General features: G+C 39.7%; 1 protein-coding gene across 8 annotated transcripts in view; it reads left to right on the plus strand.

The window, feature by feature from the left end:
* The window catches only part of CADM2 (cell adhesion molecule 2), a 1,013,511-nt gene that overhangs the window by 800,014 nt on the left and 188,080 nt on the right, over nucleotides 1-25,417 (plus strand). Inside the window, exon 1 of one of the 8 annotated variants that reach the window (XM_039483452.1) lies at nucleotides 23,427-23,518. The exons of the other annotated variants lie outside the window; for them this stretch is intronic. The gene's annotated coding sequence lies outside the window, so the exon portion shown is untranslated. Of the gene's footprint in view, nucleotides 1-23,426; nucleotides 23,519-25,417 lie in introns of those variants that run through there. 8 annotated transcript variants of the gene reach the window in all.

A 25,417-nucleotide genomic window follows, 5' to 3' on the forward strand; every position in this document is an offset into this window, starting at 1 on the left:
GAAAAGTAGAGACTACAGTGGGTCAAGAGGGGAGATTCTTAAGGCATGTATGAATGATGTGGCCAGCAGAACAGAGGGATGAGCAGACTTTTAAATGTTGTGAGGGAAAAAGGCAACAGGATTTGCCCACAGCCAAGTGTAAAGGGAGAAGGGGGCAGGTGCAGGGGAGAGTAGGGGTGGAGGCTGGGTGTCACGCTATTGATTTGAACTGGGACCATATTGAACACGGTTGCAGCCAAAGTCCTGTAGTGGCACCAAATCTTGTATAAAGGTGATCAAATGAGGTGTCTAAGACAAGGTTATGGTTTTCTGGTTATGATTATGCTGTCTATATGTGTGTATCAATTTTGTAGTTGAAGTTATGAATATTGGTTCTATATTGTCTGTATTTCAAACTTATGCCGTGCTTCTGGGAGACATACCAGACAAGTTGGTGTTAGCTCTGCCTAGCCTGCTTGATGGCCCATTAAGGACCATCAGCTATACAATTGACCCTTTGAGAGAAGGCAGATACGCCTTGTAACTCAGCAAAGTATGCAGGAACTTGCCCATGTGACTGCAAACTCCATTTTGCTGTAATTTTCAAGAGTAAGAACAAAGAGGTGTTCTTAACCTGGAAAAGACTATAAAAGGCTGATGCCTCATCTCTATCTGGTCTTCAATCCTGCTTCATGCCTCTGGAGGGACTTTGCTACAAAGGGAAGCTTTACACAAAGGACTGATGACCCATCCCAGCTGTGGATGTACTCCAGAGACTTGATTTGAACCTGCAGTTTATTCTAGGATTGCTGCAAGCCTGAACCAAGAACTTTGCCATTACTGTATGTAAGTGATTCCATTTGACCAATTCTAGCTCTCATCTATATCTTTTTCCTTTTATAAATAAACCTTTAGTTTTTAGATTCTAAAGAATTGGCAACAGCGTGATTTGTGGGTAAGATCTGATTTGTATATTGACCTGGGGCTGGGGCTTGGTCCTTTGGGATCAGGAGAACTTTTTTTTTTTTCTTTTACTGTGGTATTGGTTTTCATAACCATTTGTCCCTATAATGAGCGGCACTGGTGGTGGTGATACTGGGAAATTGGAGTGTCTAAGGAAATTGCTTGTGTGACTTGTGGTTAGCCAGTGGAGTGAAACCAAAGTCCTTTTGGTCTGGCTGGTTTGGTTTGCCTTAGAGGTGAAAAAACCCCAGCCTTGGGCTGTAACTGCCCCGTTTTAAGCAATTTGTCCTGAATTGGCACTCTCAGTTGGGTCCCACCAGAACCAGCACCGTTACACTGGGTATAACTCTTCTATATTCAGTGAGCCAGAGGTTGGGCTCCTATGGCTCTTCATGACTTGGTTCAACACCCCCAGGGTGTTTAGATGATGGTAGCCTATCCCTTAAAATTTGTTACTGAGGAAGAGATGGACTATATAGGGTTTTCTAAAGATTTCCTTGGAGAAGTTTTGGATTCTGGGATCCTGTTCACTCTCTTGGTGGTCCCAGTAGGGGGACCTGTTACCAGTGAACTTGGTCCTACTTCACTATCTCAAAAGAAGCCAACCTTGGAGGAGAAGATAGGATAAATAGCCTGTCTTTGGGTTTTCCCCTGGACAGTGACAAGGCCAGATGTGGTACGTGCTCCTTCACTGGGGTGCAGCAAGTGTAACATTATCACTAGTATCTCCACCTCTACCTTTCACTTCATTCTTTATTAATAGGGATTACTGAGCATCTGCTGTATTTTATTCTTGTGATATAGATTTTAAAGGGCAGGAAATGTTACCACAATCGATCAGTTAGTTCTGATGACAGCAATTATGATGAGACTAGAAATGGTTAAAAGAAAAACCTTTTCCCATTGCAGCCATGCAACCGTAACCTTTGTTAGTCCTCTTGAATGAAAACTGTAGTCATCTACGCTGCTGGTGAATTTGCCCTGTCTTCAAAAGAGTAAAGAATTGAACATTTTTTCTAAATGTTTTAAAGGGATTAATCTGTCTTTTCAAACTCAGCTTGACAATATTCCTAAGCTGCTTGACAGTAACTTTTGATTACCTTTAAAATATGTTGTGATGAAACTCTGTGTAGGTTTATGCTTCAGGGTATGTTTTAAATATCTGGTATATTACTATACTTACAGTCTGTTCTGCTACACAGCATCAGTATAAAATATTTGTTTTCTTTGTATTTTAGATATCCATTATTTTATACTGTAAACCTTTAATAAAACTGTAAGTATGTCACACAGCACTGGTGGTCTTTCCTCTATTCAGTGTATAAATCTCCCAGTATATTGCAGGATTGGACCCTTTTATTCTCTGCTGAATGAATGCACAAACTCCTAGATCTCTCAATCCCCTCTTCTTTTTATCAGTGGAAGACAGGTGTCTCAAGACAAAAAGTCCTAGTGATCTACATGTGTTTACTTAAACACACACCCATGTGGGGGTACATACATACACACCTTCTCTGCAGAACAGATAATGCTAGGTATTTATTGAATTATACAAGCCAAACTAGATAATGGCTTTAAATAAGTTTTCATAAATACAGACATTTACAAAGTCAAATATTTACACATCTTGACAATAAGAAAAGTTTTTATGAGGGGGAAGCACAGATTATACGTAATCTACAGCAGAATTCTACAGTTAAATTTACAGCTTGAAAAATATTTAGGGTCAGATCCTCAGCCATTGTTAAACAATATAGCTCCACTGAAGTATAGAACTAGAGTTACATTGATGTAAATGACCTGAGGAACTGATCCTTCATATCTCACTTTTCTCATAAAAAGAAAAAAACAGACACCACTTTTCTATTTCTTACTTAAAGCTTAAGTTTTGCTCACATCAGTTTGCTTGTCTTGCTACCTCATTTTTTAATCAGTCTGGAGAAGGCTCAGTTTTCTCTTAATCAAGAGGTTTGGCTCCATGGTTAACACAGGACAATTGTGACATCTTGCAGTTGGGTCTTGTGTTTAAATTATAAACGCTCAGGATAATGAGGACATTCTAGTTTTTGCATATCTCTGTCATAAAATGTTAATTGTTGCCTGACTTGTTGACTAGGCCACATTTTAAAATGATGTAACTGTCAAATTTACTCCAATTTTTCATAGACTAAAAAACAGAAACTGATTTTTAGCTCCCAGTTACAATTCATATTTAGTTAACCGCACTCTTCCTAAAATCTAAAATTGGTTTTAAATATGTGTTTTTTCTTCCAGCATAAGTACATGGTTCCCCTACAGAGCAACATTCTCCGAAGACATGAATGAATATATATTTATATAAAACTATATAAATATCCAATATCTGGATTTCATTATCATTTCTCAGTTCATGCAGACAGTGTAACTTTTATTTGCTTTAATGTGACTCATTGTGATTATCTCAGTTGGATTTAAAGAATAAAGAGAGGATTGTTGTTGTCAGGTGAAGAAAATGAAAACAGATACCATTGTCCCTTTAAGAAAAAAGAGGAGAATAAAATTGAATAGAGCAAAATGCACTAACAAACCCAGCTGGAGGGTGCTAAGTAATTGACAAAAGCACTTAATTCCAGGGCTAATTTAAGGCAGCATTTCCCAAAGCGTGGGGCATGTTCTCCTGGGTAAAAAGATTGGGAGGTACAGAAGATTGTTCAATTGTTCTCCGGAGTGTCATTTTTATTTAAAATTAAAAGTAAATTAGTAAGTCTTTAGCTGTTAAGGTTGTGGCAAAGACCTAGGAAACATGATGTGAATGTAGCTGATGCAGCAGTGCCTGTGGGTGTGACAGGGGGCTCAGGGCAGGGAGTTGGGATGCAGGAGGGGTGCAAGGTGCAGGCAGGGGGCTCAGGGCAAGGAGTTGGAGGGCAGGGTGCAGGAAGGGGCTCGGGACAGGGAGTTGGGGTGCAGGAGGGGTGCGGCAGGGGGCTCAGGACAGGGAATTGGGATGCAGGAGGGGTATGGGGTGCAGGCAGGGGGCTCAGGGCAGGGGGTTGGGGTGCAGGAGGGGTGCGAGGTGCAGGCGGGGGCTCAGGGCAAGGAGCAGGAGAGGTTCGGGCTCCGGCCCGGTGCCGCTTACCTGCAGTGCCGTGCTCCCTGCCTGCCCTGGCCCCACGCAGCACCGCTCACCGCGTCCCTGTGTGGCCCCTGGGTGACATGCGGGGGCACACAGGGCTCCACGCACTGCCCTTGCCACATCTCCAGGTACCTCCCCCAAAGCTCCCATCGGCTGCAGATCCCCATTCCCGGCCAATGGGAGCTGTGGGGCGGTGCCTGGAGAAACACACGGAGGCCTCTGCCCTCCCCTGGCCCCAGGAACATGGCGCTGGCCTCTTCTAAGAGTGGTGTGGAGCCTGCAGCACGGCAGGGGGCAAATCCTGCAGGCCGGATCCAAAGCCCTGAGGGGCCGGATCCAGCCCGCAGGCATTAGAGTGTGCCTGGGCACACCCTCTGCACACACCTATTGAGGGAACAAAATATGCAGTGGTAGAGAGAAAGTGCCTCGCTGTAAAATGGGCCAGCGAAACATTGTGTTACTACCTGCTGGGGCACAGGTTTGTCCTCGTGACCTATCATGCCCCTCTTCAATGGATGCAACAGAACAAGGAAAAGAACACAAGGGTAACCAGGTGGTTCTTATCCCTCCAACCTTTCCAGTTCCTCATAGAGCACAGAGCAGGGAGTCGACCTGGCAACGCCAATGGCTTATCACGTGTACACTGTCTGGCGTCCCAAGCTGCCCAACCCCTTGGTGTTGAGAAGGGGGGAGAGATATGTGATAGACCCAGGCCAGTTGGGAACAGCAGAGTAGTAGAAGGGAGATATACTAGCCACTGGATAAGCAGTTTCCTGTTCCCTGAGTGACCAGAGCAGGGGCTGCTCCAGGCTAATGAGAACACCTGACTCCAATTAACCTGCTAAGAGTCAGGTAAGGCTGTTAAGCACCTGACTCTAATTAAGGCCCCTCTGATGCTATAAAAGGGCTCACTCCAGTCAGGCCAAAGGGAGCCAGAGGAGAGGAAGTGCGTGCATGCATGCATGCAAGGAAGGAACTGGGAGCAAGAAGCTGAGAGTGAGTAGGCATACTGCTGGAGGACTGAGAAGTACAAGTGTTATCAGACATCAGGAGGAAGGTCCGGTGGTGAGGACAAAGAAGGTGTTGGGAGGAGGCCATGGGGAAGTAGCCCAGGGGGTTGTAGCTGTCGCACAACTGTACCAGGAGGCACTCTAGACAGCTGTAGTCCACAGGGCCCTAGGCTGAAACCAGGAGAAGAGGGCAGGCCCGGATTCCCCCCAAACCTCCCAACTCCTGATCAAACACAGGAAGAATTGACCTGGATTGTGGCTTGTACCAGAGGGGAAGGTCTCTGGGCTGTTTCCCAGGGTGAATCTGTGAGGCAAGCAAATCCACGAATAAGCGCAGGACCCACCAAGGTAGAGGAGGAACTGTGTCACACTTCCTAGTCTGTAAGGGCCTTTGACAATATTTTAAATCTCAACATAGAAAAAAGCAGCCACCCCAAAGCCTGAAAATGTAAAAACCAGAAATAATACTAAAATCAAGCAACATCCTGAAAATACACACAGATAGGCACCAACCCTCGGTGCACCTCTCACACATCAAAAGCCTGTGCAAATATATAGGCCTTGTAAATGCCCTGAAAATCAGCAGACTTGACCAAGAGGGAGTGAATTCCAAATCTGAAGGCCTTCATGGAGAACATCCTTCTTGCACCCCATTCTCTATTATACTGAGCAGACTCTAGCTCAGGCACCTCTGCTGACCCCAACTACAGTAGGATGGCACAGGAAAAGATGTGTTCTCTTAACTAGACACATCCCAGGCCATTTAATTTTGACCTATACAGCCTTAGCACCTTTAAGTACATCTGGAAATCAATAGGCAGCCAGTGCAGATCCCAGGCATTGGTTATGTGTATTCAGAAAAAAAAAAACATACTGTTGTTCTCCGCCAGCATAAATTTCCAGATTGCTGTAAGGTGTAACCTGGTGTAGAGTGTGTTGCAGTAATCTAGGGTTGTAATTTTCAAAGGAGACCAAGCCAGTTAGGTGCCCACATTCCATTCTATTTCAATGGGATTTGGGTGCCTATCTCCCTTAAACTCCTTTGAAAATCACCACTTTAATCTTGAGGAGACAGAACCACAGAATTATAAGTAGCAAGCATCAGAAAGAAACAGTTGCAAACTCTGGGCCTCATAAAGATGAGAATAAGCTGCCTTCAAGAGTGGAGCTGTATGATCTGCCAGAAAAAAAAAATGCCCCCAGATTGTGAGTCCCAGAAACAAGGTTGTCAGATAATCTGTTTTAAAGAAGCAGCTATAACCCTTGCCACATTTTCCAGTTGTTTCTCTCAATATACCAGGATTACCTCAACTTTATCTTGCTTTAGCTTCAATATTGAATTCTCATTCAAGCCCTAATATCTGCCAAACACTAGGGAAGGCATTGGGCAGCAGGAGCTGAATCAGATGAGGCAGAAAAATAGAACACGGTGTCGTCGTTATAAAATCAAAGCCAATGCTTCCTCACTGACTCTCCTAATGGACTCATATACATGTTGAATGAGAGCAGGGATGAGATAGAGCCATGCAGATCCCCACATCAGAGAACACTTAAAGCAGAAGAGTAATTGCACCCAAACAACCTTCTAGCTGTCTTGGAAAAATAAAAGTGAAATCATCAAATGGTGGCACTTTGTAATCCTGCTAGGGTTTGCAGGAGAGCCCATTACCTCTCCTAAACCATGTATTGAAAGTATCTGATAAATCTAACATGAACAACTGAATTTCATCCATTGTTAGGAGGTGGTTATCTGTCAGTGCTACTCAGGCCAGGCCCATATCTGTATCCAGATTTTCAAGGGTCAAGGAGGCCTGAAGCAGGAACATACTCGGAGAGTTTCCTTGCCTCAATCATGTCAATAATCTTAACCAGATGTAGAAAATTAGGTACTAATAGGTAGGTATAGGAATCATAGAGACTGATTTTGTGACCCTGAATGTAGTGAGGCCAGTGCAATTATGCCGCATGGGAGATGGGAGAGGTAGGATTGGAGAAGCCTTCACAGGAGTTCTGCACCAATGGTAAATTTATGTGCCTTAGCTGGGGGCCTGGTAGGCAGGGCAGGGATGATGTATTTGTGACAGATTAAACATCCAAATCCCTCTGCGGAGGGTATGTGCAGCATCTGCTTGACTGCATGTACATCCCATCCACAATATTCTTCCTCAGCAAACAGCCCACTTGCTTTGGCTATGTACAGGGCAGAGGATTTCACCTACAGAAATCAGAGAATATCTATTAGTTCAGTGCTGTCCAAATTTTCCATTCTGTGGACCACTTCATAAAAGAGAGTGGGAGAGAGATTCTATCACATACCACCCACACTTCTATTCCCCCACCTCGTTGGTTCTTAGAGCTTTACATGTGGACCATTAGGGAAGGACATCGGACAACTGATGATTTATAGACCATAGTTTAAGACACTATATTAAGCCAATCAGTTCATCCTTCTGCCAGTACAGGTTTGTTTCCTACAACATATTTTCCTAGTACTTTCTTCAGTCTAAATGTAAATTCCTTGTGGAGGCTATTTCATTGCCAAGTAAACCTCACTGTTAGAAAGATTTTTCTTGATGTTTGGGTTCAGTAGATGGTTTCTTCAAGAAAGTCTCTTATTATGACTCTTGTTGGCCAAAAAAGACCTTAATGAAATGTTTTCAGCAGCATAGTGGTGGTATTGTGATAACCATCCTCTAATGCATATCACATGCAATCTCAACTTTAAAGCATCCCAATAAGATGTCACATACTGACCATACAATACATACTTAAGCTATCCTGCTAGTATTTATACTAAAATTCACAGTATAAATACTAGCAGGATAGCTTGAAATGCAATACTTACTAAGAGGTCCATTGAGCGAACCAATTCCTGTAGAATCATTAATGCAAGCAACTATTTTAGGTGAATGAATATGAAACACTTTTTTTTTTTTTACTTTTATACAGGAAGTCTGATTTGTTTCTGATTAAATTATGCCTGATTAAATCAGTCAGAACAATCGGAATCACTCATCCTGATATGATTGGCCCAGCTCAATGCAAAGCTAGTGTGTTGTGATGTGAGGTTCTGTTTTCCTATAATGTAGAATATTCCCTCCATATTCTCCAGCAGGCTGAAGGTCTAGTTTGATAAACTTTCTGAAAAGAAAGATCAGGATTCATGTGATCTTGTTCCAGGTTGCAGTGAATAATCACTACTTCATTGAAAGTGTGTAGCTTGGTTTGTTTTGTTTTGTTTTGTTTTGGGCGGGGGTGTTTTTTTTTTTGCTTTTGAGTTTTGTTTTTGTTTTTTGAGTGACAGTTAAAGGGAGAGCAGAATGAATAGACTCATCAGTGATGGACTGATAAGAGCATAAATATACTCTTTAAAATAACAATAAAATAATAGCATAACAAAGGAAGATCTGATACTGGATCATCACAACAGGAAATGCTGAGATGGACCAGTTTTTTTTTTTAAAGGGACCAACAGATACTGTGGTGAGAGTAACTAAGAAAGACCAATAAAAGTAAAGGTTAAGAAGAACAAGTGTAAAACATTGAAGAGAAATGAGATTCTCCCCTCCTCCTACCACACATCCTTGCAAATGGAAGAAGCTACAGAATTAATAATAGTATTATCAAAATAATCTATATTATAAGCAAAGGCAATGGTTGACAAGCTGTCCTAGTCAAGGCATAAGAACAAATGGAGTTATAAAACAGGTTAGTAGAGAAAAAAAGCTAAATCAAGGTTTTTATCTTTAATTATGTGAAATATGGATAGCAGACTTGTACTTTGAGCTGTCAGTGTTGTTTATTATTTAAAAACTTTGTTTTATGTATAGATGTGAAATCACAGCTAGACATAACTCAACTTGTCAGTCAAACGTCTTTGTTATATCAGTGTTAGGTTAGATTCATGTGCACCAATTGTTTAATTGGCAGCTCAAAGCAGAAATAGATTTTGGGGTGGAGGATGCTGTTTAGAAGAGGTTCAGTAAAATGCCTTTCAGTCAGTGGCTTTTAACTCGTCTGTTAGCTGCCAAACTGATTAGAAATATAATTGTTGGCTTTTGCTAATGTTGAAAGTAAATGCTGGTTTTAGGAAACAAGTTTTTAAAATACAGGTTTCTAAAAATATTTAAATCAAACTCAGCAGTGGCAGCAGTTTCTGACAATGCCAATGTGAAATTATTAATGGCTTTTAACTAGCTCTGCCTACATGTGGGAGTGGGAGTGAAAAGTCATCTTGCCATTGTAAACCCAGTCAAAAGCCACAGCTGGGCTAATAATTTTAGTTTCGCTGTTTTTGTTTTCTATTTTTTAAAAGTAACTCTTTGGCCAACATTTTCATTAGAATATTAATATTAATGAAAACCTGAAGTTGAAATTCTGGTTGGCTGGGCATGTATATGTATTTATATTTCAGTGCAGGCAATAGGATAGCTGGAGAAAGAACAGGTGGAAGTGTGAGGGAAATGAGGGGGGAATAAGGAGATGAAAGGATATGAGGGTATTCTCTGAATTTTTAATACCAAATGTAGGTATCTTGAAAAGCATAATATATAATTAACCATGTATTTTCCTTTACATAATTTTAATGCCATAACTTGCCCACAAACGTGGTATCTTTTAATGCAAATTTTATTCCTTATTTAGTAGTGCATCCATGATCAAGGACCCTTATTGTGTTTAGGCATAAACGTAGTAAGCCTACAATCTAACCAGAAGAAACAAAATATTACTATCTCCATTTCATAGTTGGAGATGTGATGTGCAGAGATATTAAGTTACTTGTTTAAGTTCAGTAAATAAGTCTCTGGTAGATTTGAGAATTGAATGCAGGTCTCCTGGGTTCCAAAGTAGTGCCTTAACCACAAGAGCATCCATTTTTTTTACCCTCAGATAATCTTGAAATGCATGGTAGGTTATCTCATACTGTATACTTCCAAAGATAATGACAACACAAAGACATGAAAGAACATAAAAGAAAAACAAACAAAAAATGACCAGAATATAAAAGGAGACAGAAGAAAACTAGCAAAACTCTATAAAAGAAAAAATTAGTTTATATGGTAGAGTGATGTAAGAAAGGATGAAAATTGAAGACAAGGAAAATAGAATGTGAAAAGGAACCATAAGAGAACAAATTAAAAACTTTCAGGGCTTGATAAATCACATAAAACAGGTATGTAAATCAAATAAAGTGTGGAGTAAAAGGGAAAGTGTCATAATTATTTAAGGGGATAGTAGCTAGAAAGCTTTTGAGGCCTGGTCTACACTACACGATTAGGTCAATGTAAGCTGCTTTGCTGTGGAAGTGTCTTCACTTAAATTTGGCTCCCGCTGACTCAAGTGCCTCTGTACACTGATGTAGTAATACCACCTCCCTGAGCAGTGTAGAGTCGTGGTCGATGTAATTAGGCTGACACAGTGTCAGTTAGGGTGACCAGATAGCAAATATGTAAAATCGGGACGGGGGTGGGGAGCAATAGGAGCCTATATAAGAAAAACACCCAAAAATCGGGACTTTCCCTATAAAATCAGGACATCTGGTCACCCTAGTGTCAGTATAGACACTGCATTTCTTATGTCAACTGTTACTGGCCTCCAGGAGCTGTCCCACAATGCCCCACACTGACAATACAATTGATAAAAGTGCTCCTGGTGAGGACACACACCACTGACATGAGGAGCCAAGTGTGTGCGCACACAAGCAATTTAATAACTGTGGTGGCTGTATGCCGGTATAAATTAGGTTGACATAATTTTGTAGTGTAGATATGGCCTCAGAATCCATAAATCACACTTGAAATGGAACAGTCCTGCTCTAAAACCAGTGAGGAGGATTTCATGTCACTAATTTCCTAGTCAATAAAAGTATTGTGCTAATACGTAGTTTAATGTACCTCTGAGATATACCTCTGAGGACATCTTTAAGGAATCAGCATCAACAGTAATTTAATGTGAATTTGAAGAAAATCCCATTTTTCTTCCAACTTCATCTCCTGCTCACTCTCTCCCACACTATTGAGATCTTGTATCTTGTATCTCGTATGTCCACATTGTAGCTATGAACTAGACAGGCCTTGCAAATACCACTTTTTAATCATTGTTATAGCAATGCAGTTGTCCTCTCCTGAATCCCCATTAATAATGAGTATGTTGCTTTGTCAACATATTTTCCACATTCTCTTAACTCAGGGATTAAGAACCCAACCTTGGGAACTGAGCTCAGATATGGCAGTTAAAGTGCTCTCACTAGACTATCAGACCACTCTAATTTAGGAAGTTTTCATGTTTATTTTTACTCTGTTAATTGGGAAGTAACTAAGTGTAGAGACATCTAAGACATTATCATGGTATCTAAGCACTTCTTTTCATGGCTGTCACTGTGAGAGTGCACACCAATGGAATCATGGGCGGGAACATGCATGTATAAACCAACCTGCCATGGAGCTTGTATGTGTACAGTATATCCCTACACACACAAGCCAGTTATGAAACTAGAATCATGGGTGTTGTCTTGTCTCTCTACATTAAATCCGCAGGAGATAGGCAGGATTAGGAGGCCTGTATGACAAAATTGCTAATTGCTATTAATTGGTATTCTTTTTCTCCACACTGAGGTCACGAGTTTGAGATACACTTTAAAATGTATGCTGTGTACTTTTTATGTCATATTTTTACATAAACTTGCCATGTAAAGATTACGTTCAGAAATCTTTACATTATTTTAAGTATACCCAAAGTGGTGATTAAACTCAAGGCATCCTGATGAGCCAGATTCTGCCCCTTAAACTGAAGAATATTTTAATCTAGCTTTAACTAATTTATTTCAGTGGGGCTGCTTGCAGAGTAAGACTCTTCTTACCATAGCTAATGGTGGCACATACTGTCCCTATTAAGAATATAAGAACTCCTTTACTGGGTCAGACCAATGGTCCATCTAGCCCAGCATCCTGTCTACCGACAGTGGCCAATGCCAGATGCTTCAGAGGGAATAAACAGAACAGGGCAATTGTCAAATAGCTGAAAAAGCATTATATCTTTAATCTCTAATATCAAGTTTATAGGGCTCTTGCTAATGCTAGGGGGAACAGGAAGACACTTGTGACATTAGCATTGATGCTAATACTGTATCACAGTATTGGCATGTACAGACATGGGCAAGGTTGTACCACAAACAACCATGGCTGAGTTGATGCCAGCACTACAGCACAGCAATCAGATCTGTGCAACTAAGATCAATATGAAACCCACATATCATCCTGCTATTTCATAGAACTGATTTTTTTTCCTCCTGAAATGCAATTAAATTTATCTGTGGTATCCATTCCCAGTGCCAAGCCATTAACCTTCTATGGTGTATTGGTTCTATTAGTGGGAATAGTACAAACCTTATCTTGTAGTACTAATAAAAATCATTCCTATTTTCTATTTCCACTAATAGAGTTAATAAGTAGTTTTTACTCCATATAATAAAAACAATTTGTTCTGAGAACCAGAACTCCCAAAATGACCTGAAGAAACAATGAACTCTTTAGAGCACAGGTAACTGCATAGATACGGAGTAAATATTGTAACTGATGTCTGATAAAGAAAAAGAGCAAATATTTAAGCAATCTCCTAGTTATTATCAAAGCTGCTAATGGCATACTACAATATCAGCAGGCTGAAAGATTGCTTTAAAATGTATGTTACACCTTATTCATTAGAATAAAATATAATATTGCTCTTTCTTTTTCCCAAATGTCAGAATGCCATTAAAATCAGGCACAACTCAAATGGATAGAAAAATATTTGCAATTTCCTGCAGTTATTTTCAGTAATGCTCTGTTAGAAAAATACTGTACATTATGTGAAGGTCATGATCCTGAGTTTAATTTTAACATAAATAATTCCAATAATTGACCCAGGTCAATTTCAGCAGTAGAAAAATTGTGGATTTACCAGATGATAAATAAGAATCACACCAAAATTTAAATTAAGATATTTTTCCCCTGGTCCTTTGCAAGGAATCACATTTTTGTTGGTTTTAGATAACTGTAAAACACCAGATGTAGCTTTATTTCATTTAAACCTGGCAAGAAGACTTTGACCTTTTCTTTCGGATGCAGACCTTGCCACTATAACCAGGTCACTCTCCCCTTATTACAAAGCACACCTCATGGAGCCACACCTTGAGACCATTCAGAATATGAAATTAGTACAGGGAGCGGCTGCCAGTAGGCAGGGGTTTATATGGAGACCACATTCTGACCATGGTCAGTATTGTGTACTTGCTTTCCATTAACTTCTGGGGTGGAGTTTAACTTATTGTTTTTGATCTTTAAATGCTAAATCACTTAGTCCTGACTGGATGAGAGATCACCTCTCACCTCCTTGTGATACCATGGCATGTTCAATCAGTAGAGGCTCTCAGGCATATCCACCCATATCAGTTTAGAATTGAAGACTTGGCTGAACATTTTCCACAAGGAGTTCTGGACTCTGGAGTTTGCTCCCATGCATCTATAGAAAGAAATCAGATTTATTAATCCTCAAGGCATGTTCATTCTTTTTTGGAGCAGAGTGGGTACTTTGGACGAATGGGATTGAGGTAGTTATAATATTCTTGGTGAATATTATTAATGTATATATTGTGTAATTTTAACATGTTGGATTTGATTAGAATTGTGTGATTTTTTTTTTATTTTTTTTTTAATTGGAGGGACAGCACTTAGCTAAGTGCTTTAAAATAGTTAAAAGTAATTCCTTGAACTATAAGAATAAAGATAAATTATAATCCTTAACATTTATCTTTCCATCTTCAGAGTGATTTACAAACATCACTGAATTTTCTGCATGCCTGTGATGTAAGTTAATATTATCCCCATATAGGAAGTAGAAAAACTAAAACAGAGAGTTTAGCTGATTTATCCAAGACCACAGAGCATTTGGTGTTAATGTCGAGATTAGATCTCAGGAGTTACTGTCTCCCTTACCTGTGCACAGGTCACATTTCTTACTCATATACCTTGCTAGTAAAGGTCTATTTTCTTCCTTGTTTGTAGTGGGGGTGTTGTAGCCATGTTGGTCCCAAGATATGAGAGTAAGGTTGCCAATCCTCCAGGATTGTCCTGGAGTCACCAGGAATTAAATAATATTTTTAAATTAAAGAGTATGTCATGTGATGAAACCTCCAGGAATACGTCCAACCAAAATTGGCAACCCTGTATGAGAGAGGCGAGCGTTTGAGCTCCACAGAGTTGGTCTTCAGGTCTGGCAAAGGTAATCAGAGTGTCATAGCTAAATAAAAGGTGGAACAGATTGTTAAGCATAAAGCAGTGGTTTTCAACCTTGTTTCATTTGTGGACCCCTAAAAATGTCAAATGGAGGTGCAGACCCCTTTAGTTTGGACACAGTATGCGGCCCCTGGACATCTGTGGACCACAGGTTGAAAAACACTGGCATAAGGAGTTAACACATTACAAGAAATCATTTAAAATAAAGTGGGCAATTAACACCTATGCAGTGATAGGACAAAGGAGAGCTAGTGGGTTATAGATTGTGCATGGCTGATAGAGTGTTTTTGTATGTCTCAATACAACAAACATTTTTCACACAAGGATCACTCACCTCTCAAGTCTTGTCCTCAAAGGAAACCCGCTCAACGCCTGCAAAAGATGAACCTGGGAGCTTAAATTCAGAACTCTGTTAGACACTGTTGTATCAGGCAGGCAAGGTACTAACAAGCTTCAACAGGACTTTATTTTTATGTGGAAACCTCTTTACCAAGCTGCTGCTGCACACTCTGTAACTCTCACTGAGCCTCCTCAACTCCTCCCCCACTTCCTGTTTCCTGTCCTTTAAGACTCCCAACAGCCAGTGCTCCCAGTTCTAATAATTACAAGCACATCTAAACAACACAGACACCAAATATCATGGACTCAATAGAGATACTGGTTTTTGTCTCATTACAACAGTCTGTAACCCAGGAATTTTCCTTTGTCCCGTGATTGCAGAAGTGTTAACTGCCCACTTCATTGTGAATGGTTTCTTGCAATATATGTTAACTGCTTATGCTTAACAATCTGTTCGACCTAGTATTTAGCTGGGACACTCTGATTATCTTTCCCAGAACTCTGTGGAGCCCAAAAGCTTTTATCTTTCTCCAGGACAACTTGATCCAATAAATTATATTACCTTATCCACTCTCTCTCTATTATTTTCTTCCTTGTATCTTATTTGTTGTATCTTTAAAAAAAATATTTATTGCACATGATTGTGATTATAGGTTGTATTCAGTAAAGTTAGATTGCAAGCATCCGTTTCAGCAAAGCACTTAAGAAATGCTTACGTCCATTTGGCTTGACTGGAATTTGAGCATGTAATTAAAGTTAGAAGTGTACTACTGTGCTTTGTGTAAATGGGGATCTAAATTATAGCTAGCATGCATACATGTGCTGATCACATTGCAATCCAACCAAAGCTACATAGTCAAAATAAAGTCACTCTTCTTGGAGTTTGATTTATTAACATAAAGGCACCTTCCTTAGAAACCTGACTCTAAATCGTCTCCAATGTAATGTTTTTAGATTTGGTTTTCAGACCATAACTATGTATAAAGACTTCCATTTAATTGTGGCTGGCCGGATCTCAAAATATGATGTTACTAGTGGTGAGGAGTAATGATGCAGTATTTAAGTTATATGGTTAAATAAAAATCATTAGTGTCTATGTATCAGGATATACTGTTCTGAATATACAACAGAATCTCAGATGACAGGATGTTTATGATTGAATTATTACTAAAATATAAAATGTTTTCAAAAATCTCCATTTGCTCATCAAAAGTTTCAAAAAGATGAGGGTACATTTTCATGGCGGGGTGTGTGTGTGTGTGTGTGTGGTGAAAGCAGTTCAGCGAATGCACACTACAGCAATTAGAAAAATAACTGTATTCAGCTCATATATTTCATTCATTCACATATTTTACATGTATACTGACCTGAGGCCAGATGGCTGGAACACCTGGCAGACTTCTGCACCTGAAATGATAATAAAATACTGTTATTACCTGGAATATGTGAGTTGAATGCTTTTTTAACCTGCTGCTGCGTTCTCTGGCTAGCCAGGTTTTTATATTACTTAAGCTATAAGAGATGGTAGCCTGTTCAGTACTGAGCCTTACGTGGATTCAGTTTCTGAGACATGATCTAAAGGAGCAAATAACTTTAAGTATTGAAATGATGTAGTAAACATTGTAGTGCATATGACAGGGTGTCTTAACGTAGTTAGAACATGGTAAAAAGAAGTGAGTCTTTTTTTTAAATTGGTGATATTGTACCTGTGTTTCAACTAGGAAGTGTTACATAAGCATGACATAGCGTCAAAAGGTTTTGTATGAAAATAAGTAGATGCTATTGAAAGTTGGTGTAATTACAATAGTTATAATGGTTGTCCACAGCAGTTACTTTGTTTTTCGTCATAAACCCCTTTTTCACATATCCATATCTTTCCAAAAGATTGAGGATGTGGACTTGAACTTTGTAATGCCAAGTCTCTGTCTGAAGGTAAAAATATGTCAAAATCCCTTTAATCCTTTTCCAATTATGAAGAATGGGGAGAAATTCATTTTTCCCCCCACTGCAAAATAATTGCTCTGCTCCTTCACCTTCAGCAAAGGAGAACAACTCAAAAGGTAGCTGAATTGGGAAACGTAGGAACAAATCTTCAGCTGGTGTAAATCAGCAAAGCTCCACTGACTTCAATTTAGGATTTAAAGGTCAAAACCGATTAGTATTAGTACTGAGGATGAAGAAACTTGAACTTGTTTCCAAAGGAGCTGCAGTTACACCAGCTGGGGCTCTGGACCTTAAAAGGTTGCCTATCCATAGTGTGTAATAGTAGTACAGCACATGCAATGGGATGTTTGGAAATATATGTGATAAGTCATGAACACTTTAAAATATGCCCTTGTACATGGGCGGTTAGAAATCGTCAAGTTAAGCTACTATCTCTACCAGAAAGGTGGTGATCATGCAGATGGAGCTATAGGATTTAACTGCACAGTGAAATGCCTAGTCACCTCAGCTGATTTAAAGACTTTCCTTCTTTTGCTGCTGCCCCACAGGCCATGTGACGTAGAGGAATGAGGAGGGCTGGTAAAATGTTTTCCATTGAACCTTTTTTATTTCTTCTTTAATTTAAAAATCGTTTTTTTAATGAAAAGTCAAAATCTGCTGTGGCAATAAAAGGAACATTTTCCGACCAGCCATAGGAATGAGAACTCTTGAGTTTTATTCCTACTTGTCCCACATACTTTTTCTTTACATTTACATAGCACTTTACAAATATAAGGGCTTACAACACCCCTGCGAACTAAGTGTATGTCATTGTCCTTTTTCTACAGCTTGGAAAACCAAGGTTCAGTGTGGTTATGTGACTTGCCCAAAGTCATACAATAAATCAGGGTCCAAACCAGAATTAGAGTCTGGATGTCCTGAGCACTAAACTCATGCCTAATTCAATAACCACTGCAGCTGAGTTGGGCATGAAGTGTGCAGAACACACACATTGTTCCTCATTTTGTCCCTATGGATGTTAGGTTCCTTGTATAAGGATGGCTTAACTAGAGCCAGGACTCTCTACTTTCTCCTTGAGCATCCAGCAGAAGAGTTTACAGGGCACCAAAGGGAACACATTTTGCATCCCTTTACAGGATAGCAGATATACCTCTGCAGCATAGGACCCTATGCAATCCCTCCTGTGAAAGCAATGGTTTAAAAGCCACAATCTGGCTCTATAGATTTAGAAAACAGGTTGATGCTCTCTAACTGTATAATGGTCCTAAGTAATGAACTGGAATAATTTAAGGTATATGCCCGCATTATGCATACTTTTTTGTCTCTTGTTTGGAGAAGATTTAAGGAACTTGTCATGTTATATGTTATACAGACCATCTCTGTTGAATTATTCTCTACAAATGTATTTTGTTTTTTAGTCTGAGAAATTCTGTAGTACTCTCCACTGAGAAAGCTACTTTGCTACAGAGTATTTCACACAACAAACGAATGCAATCACTTATTTTTAGCAACACTTCACTGTATAAACTGTCCCCTGTTCTCCTTCTTTGTCAGTTTTAACTGCCTTGTTAGATTTGTGTGTTAGACCTAAATAGTTCTGTTTTACTTACTCCGTACAGAGATCTGTGTCATCATCTAGTTTTTGTAGTTAGGAGCTGATCTAGCAAAACTGCATTTGGCCTTTGTTTTTTGAGAGAGTTGTCTAAAAATAAAAATGTTAAAATAATATTCCATTATCCATCAAGTTAATCCTAAAGGGGCTAATGCAAAACTTATTCTTGTTTTTACTGAACCAGGCACCTGTCCAGTTGCTGATGCTCTTGAAAATGTTAGCAGTTAATTGCAGTGCAAGCCATTATGATTAATAATATAAAGTATAAAGCAATTATGGTTTTAAAAAGTTGTCATTTCAAAAGTTTTAGAAAAGAGGAGACAAAGATAGTGCATAAAAAGGAAATAATAAATAAGTCAAACCTAAAACCATCAATACATTTTTCAAACTGAAGTGCAAACTGCATGCCTAGGACTATGCCCATGTCTGTGTTCTGTCAATCAGCCACCTCCTTTTATTAGTCTTAGAAGATAAACAACAAGACTGACAGCTTTGTGTCCTTTGGCATTTTTGTGTCACCATCACTGAGTAAGAGGGTATTATGTCATCACTCAAGCCTGTCAGGTTTGGTTTAGTCTGATGTTTGTCTTAAAGATCGTTTTCCTCATTTTCCCACTCTAAATTGATACACCTACCACGTAATCATATATTGTAGGTGTTACTGAAATCTGTTTGTCAGACTTTAAGATATCTTTGACTGGGACATTGGTAATTTCACCTCTTTCCTACCTATATGCCTAAACTGAAATTGTAGAAGTAAAAGACTTTCTCTCTTTTTCTAAACCAGTAATTGGCATTTCTTGAACTTTTTTACTTGGCATTTTTATGACCACCATTTACTCTTCCATTGCATTAATATTAAAGTTGAAGAAAATCATTGAAACACTTCAATACTGCTTTGTTAAATCTGATACAGACATAGATCTTGTGGGAGTTGTAGAGAGTTTGCACTGCTTTCTCACAGACCGAGGACTATACCACTAAGACCTTCTCTCTCACTAGATGAGCCATCAAACCTCATTCCAGGGGAGCACAAAGCCACTTTTCCCTAGAGATTTGCTTCAAACAACAATAATCTAGTCTTGTAAGCTTTTTTTTCACAAATGGGCTGGGAATGGGGATTGAAGAGACAAATCTTTGCTTTTGTTTAATGAAATTTCACAATGCAGTGATTCTGTTTAATTTTGTGAGGAGAAAACTATAGTTTCTTGCTGCTAGAGACACAATGCTTATGGGCACAGGCAGTGAAATTAGTGGGGTGTATGTCAAGGATTCATGCTTCTGGGGTGTGCTCCAGTTTTAAGAAACACATTACAAGTCCATCAATGACAAAAGTTGCTACTTTTCCCTGATGTATTGACAGAAGTGTTGTAGAGCTTGTACAGGGTGTGAGGGAGTTGTCTAGGTGTTTTTAGTGGCTTTTTTGACAAGTCTGTTACCGCTGCCAGATTTATTCCTCTAGGGATCACCTTAAAAGATGACACTTGGCTTAAAGAATCTGATTTGTTCCACAATAGAGGAGATCAGGGTACAGCCTTTGATTTCATTTGCACTGGGAACAATATCTATTTAATTTTAAAATGGATGATCAGAGACTGCATTCATAGAATAATTCAGGATGTCACTTTGGCTACAGCAATTCTCCCTTCAGAGTGAGTGCTGTAATCACCATCCCTTCCTACTTTGTCTGTCTCAGCAGTAATGTTTCATCTAGTCTTATATATAGATGGCTTTCCCAGATCTATCTAGATTAATTTGGTCCAGATTCTCAGCTGGTGTAAATCAATATAGTCCCATTGACTTTCTTTCCCCCCTCATTTAATATAAGCAGCCTCCAAGGAGCTCTAAGATCTTATGTGTGGGGAAACACTCTAGTTGCTCCTTCCTGATTTCATTCCATTTTGTATTTTGCCTTTGTTGGTAGAGTCAGGAAGACACTTATTTAAACAGTTTGTTTTTTCTTCTTCTTCTTGAGATCACTATGGTTGGATACTTTGCTAGTTACTGGTGTAAAGCTCATGATCTGGGCTTTACTGTAACAGCATCTCTAAGGACTTCTCAAGAATTAGGAGTTCACAGTACTTTCAAACTACTGTTAATTCAACTGGTTTTGATTAATTCCGTCCTGGGTATAAAGGAAAAGTATCCAGATTCTTGTCAATAATATGACCACATTATTCTGTGCCATGTATTGTTCAACCTATCTTTATACAGTGATCCTTCCTTGAATTCAGCTAAAGAAGATTAAGTCTATAGAGAAATGTTTATGCTTTCTGAACACTGAAAATAGTAGGTCAGAGTTCTGTCTACAGAGTTTTGTTTTCATTTTATTCATATTTTCTATTGAGAGTTAATTAGTGATATATGATCTTTTTCCCCCTCTGGAAATTGCTTCTTGGAAAGAAAGTAATCCTCTCTGATGCTCATCTGTGAAACATAGAGAATTCACAAGTGTAATCAGTGAGTCAACACTTCACAAGTGCACCTTTAATAACTGGATTATGAAACTTATTTTTGGCTCCGTAAGGATCTCCTCAAATGATTTCTTTGCCTCTAGCTCAGTCTAGATAACATCCTGGGGACAGGGCTGCCAGAGGTGGGGGCAATTTGCTACGGGCCCCCTAAATGACAGAGGGTTGGTCAGACCAAATTTGAGTGAGTGGTGTTGCGATGAGCTCACGGGGTCTCAGTGCCACTCAAGTTTAGTGACTGCCATCAACAGTCTGTGGAGCGACTCACCCATCCCAGCTTGGCCCAGATACTACTGTCGTTACTACTGGCATCACACCAGGCCCAATGCAATCCACCAGGCCAAGAGCATGGAGATAAGAACAAAGTCAGGGGTTATGTTTATTGCTCCCACCAGCAGCAGGACCAGAGCTCAGGGAGAAGAGGGATCAGAAGTAGCCTCCTGGCTGCATGCATAGCAGAGCCCCTCCATCCCCTCATGGAGAGTAGCAACCCCAAATGTCTCTCTGACTCCTCTTCTTAAATTCTTTTGTCTCCATGGTAATCTTTTTTGGAAGGTTGGGAGTGGATTGGCTCAGTTTCAGATTCTGACCTGGCTTCATAAAATCTTCTGTGTGGCCCTGCCTGTGGTGAAGGGGGAAGCATTTTGAAGATCTAGCTAATACTGACTGTGGCATACCCCTGGGGTACTACCTGGAACTGTGGGACTGCTGTGCCCCCTTAACTCTCCTCCCTGTGTTGTCTCTTACAATGCTATGCTAGTGACAAGCAGCAAACCCCTCTCTATGTGCTGTGATCACTCAGCCAACAAGATGCAGGAAACAACCCAGCTAAGTTGTATGAATGCTGCCACTCATGAACTATACAAAGGGAGACACCAGCAAATTCCCCCATAGGCCTGAAGTCTTGCACCCTAGAAATAGACCATCTTACACTGCTCAAGTCCTTTTCTTGAACAATGCAAGCTCATTATTTAGTTTACCACTTTGTCAAAGGATAGTGGACATGCACTGGCCTTTGTAATTTGAGCAGATTCCGCAAGCACTTTAGACAAACTCACAGGTAAGGATAAAACATTCAAATAAGTGTATTAACTACAGTATTTTAAGTGATTATAAGTGGTAGGAATAAAGAACAGAGATGGTTACATGAGAAATAAAAAATAAAGTCGTAGTCTAAATTCAAAATTTTATCAGACCATGCAAGATTTGAATCAGGCAGTTTTTCTAACCCCACGAGGCACTGCAATCAATTCAAAATTCTTAATGCACAGGCTAAATTCCCTGCTCAGCCTGGGACCAATCTCCACAGTTCAAAGTCTTCTCTTCCAAACGTTGTTGCCTTCAGAATAGGTGTGGGAGGAGAGAGGCCCTGGGCTGATGTCACAAACTCCAATTTATACCCTCCTCCATCCATGTGCATGGAAAGATACTGTCTCAAGTATGAAGTTACATAATCTACATATCCTGCTGAGACAGTGGGTCTCTGTACTCTACGTGCTTTGAGGGGCCCACTGGGAGAATGGATTCTCCTTAATGGGCCGTCAACACATTGCTGGCTAGTCCAAATGCAAATCTGTTTTAGGGGTGTTAGTTGCTCCTTTGTTGCCACCAAAAGGCCAGCTGGGGGTCTCTCCCAGACTCGCAACATAGTTCAGTAACACACACAGGAAAACTTCATAATGCCACATGCAATGGTAGCACAGAGAATTCAACAAGATAGTCATGTTTAACAGGTCATGATTTCTCACAAGGCATACGTTGTACAAAACATATAATCATATCATAGAGGTGAATATGGGAGTTTCAGGGTGCTATTTTCAGGTACAGAGTGTCATACTGACATCACTCTTGATTGAGGGCATCTGCCCTAAACTATATGACTCATCAATACTCCTACAGACCTAGACCTAGCGAGGGTGTCCAAAATTTTCTCTTTTCATGTTTAGTTAAACAGATTGCTATGCTCTTATCTTTCTGATACCAGCCTACTGACATTGCTTTTTAGGAAGTAGACTTCTGCAGTATGCTCTACTTAAGGGTTGATCCTAAAAGTCACTTGGAAAGCTACAGGTGGTACAGCATTCACTGGACCACCTATAGGAAAGGCTAGATGGTAACATATCAGAGTACATCAGTGCTCTGTATTCATCAAATGAGTGCTCTAATCAAATCTATGGTCTGTTTGAAGATCTTTGTTCTTACATATGTATTTAATGAGCTAGAGCCCAGTTTTTTTAGCAACCTTCTCTCCACCTCCGCTCCTTCTGTTATCCTAAGTGGGAACACTTCAATTGATGCAACCAAAGAAGTTTTAGTAAGTGATGTCCTGGGACAAGGCATATTTGTCAAACGATCAACAGTTATGGAACTAATTTCCACAGGTGATCCGGCTGCGCCCTAATCTCAACACCTTTAGAATAGGCTGCAAGATGGATTTATCTTTATAGGTTGATATGTCCCAGACAGTTGTGCCATCTACACCTGACTCCTCTATCAGCTACTAGCATCTGACCATTGTAAGAAAGCAGTTTAAAAGGAGGAAGAGAGGAGAGAGAAGAGTTGAAGTATCTTTTTATCTGTAAGGCACTATGGCAATGAGAGCAGTGGATGATTGTATAATAATAATAATTTGCCACTTAGATCATTATTGCATATTTGCAATTCTGTTCCAGAACAGCTAAAATGCACTCTGGCATTTACCTTCAGCATCGAGGGAAGAGCGGGTTTTTGTTTGTTTTTGTCTTCCTTTCCTTCTAAAGTGTATTCAGAAAATAAAGTGTAGCAATGTTCATGCCATTCTCTTTATAGTCAATTAGGTAAGTCTATTTTGGGTCTTTCGTCTTTTAGCTGACTCACTTCTGCATCAAAATCCTCTGTTGCTCAGGGCAGGCAGAATTATTTGCTATAGAGAATAAGAAAGCTGTTATTATGGGGATTTCAGAAAGCATACTTAGAAGTTTAAAAAAGGAGAGGAGGGAGATAGAATGATAATTGAAGGGAAAGGTGGGGTCAAAGGCAGCTTTTTAAAGGATGTTTCTATGGAAGTGAGAAAAAATTCAAATGAAAAGCTGGTGGTTAGGTTGGGAGTAATAGAGGTAAACAATATGGAGGGAATGGGTTCAGAAAATCAAAGCACATAATAAGTGTTGGAAGAGAAACATTGAAAGCTAGTTACTGGCAAGAGTGGTGATATGTAATGTTGGATTTTTGTTAGTCTTTTCCTTGAAAAAGTTGATAAGATCCTGATTGGAGAAGGGGAGTGTGGTAGGGACTATGTAGGGATTCAGAAATAGGAAATAAGTGTTGTAAGCATTGAATTCCCTAATTGAAGAAGATAATTGCTGTTTTGTGAGGCAGATGGCCGTACAGAAAGATTTATAGTAGAAGAACTTGGTGTAGTCCCTGGAATTTCTTCAGCGGTATTTAGCAACCCAGAAGAATAAGTGGAGGGAAAGAATGAGACACTGTGGTTGGATAAAAGAACAAAGGAATTGGGGGTGGAGGATAGAAAGAGGATAAGTGAATCATATATGGAGAGGCAAGGAATCCCCTTGAGTAAAGGCCAGTGGAGAATTAGAGATTGAATTTTATATCTTGGAGATCAAAATCTTTCTCAAATTCAGCACGTTAGATTGTCACTGCAGACTATTTCAGCTGTGATGCCACTGCATATATTATCTTCTGAATCTGCAATTAATGTCATTTCACAGACCTCTCTGCAGAGAGGTTGAAGGAATAGTCAGCACCCACTTCCCTGCCGGTCAAATGCCTCCTCTGCTTGACCCTTATCTCAATCAGCCTATGAGGTAGAAATTGAAAGTCACTCCTTATCCATTATATGTAATACAATACAACACAATATATAAGCAAATTGCTCTTATAATGTCTCTTCCACCTAACATGTTGTAAAGTGGTTTACAATCCATTTAAAAAGAACACAAAAACATTCAGCACTGGAAGAATTCCTCCTAGCTCAGTGATGAATACTGGATCTTTTCCATGCTCATGGTATTCACACTTAAAGGATATATCCTTCAAAAGTAATAGACTGGAGACTTTCATGAATATATGATGTTCTCTTAGTGATTCAGAGCTACAGTGGGTAAGAACAACAGCTATTTCTTTACTAGTATAAGTGTGTGTTGTAATATATAGAGTAAATAAACATAGTCTGAAGTTATGTAGCTTAAACCTGTATATATGTTATGTATCTCCCCCCCCCACACACACACACCAAGGATCTCTTTATTCTTCTGCTTATTAGTACTTTGTATTTGAATTCTGCAAAAATTCAATAATTTTTTTTTAAAACTTAACCCCCTCCGAACAGTTGCCTCAATTGATTAACATTTTAAAAAGTTGAAAAGTATAGAATAAATCTAAATTCTTTCTCATGGAATCAGATGTTAAGACATGGCAAAGTCTGTTCAAGTTACTCCATCCAGTCCCCTCTATTAGGCTGGCTCTCCTTTTACACTAATCCTTTAAGGATTCACCCTGATTTGCTTTTTGAAAATTTCTACAGACTGTAACAGATACATCAGCACATCCCTGTTCTCTGTGAATGGGGATGGGAGGGATTGGGAGCAGAACAGTTATATTTGCAGATTATTGGTTGTCAAAGTATGGGCATATGTAGTACCTCTTGATTCTGGGGAACCAATGCAGAAAGTGCAATTTCATCTCCAGGCTTAATCCCAGCACTCAGTGCTCCT

Source organism: Mauremys reevesii, linkage group 1 (assembly GCF_016161935.1).
Source record: "Mauremys reevesii isolate NIE-2019 linkage group 1, ASM1616193v1, whole genome shotgun sequence".
Lineage (NCBI taxonomy): Eukaryota > Metazoa > Chordata > Testudines > Geoemydidae > Mauremys > Mauremys reevesii.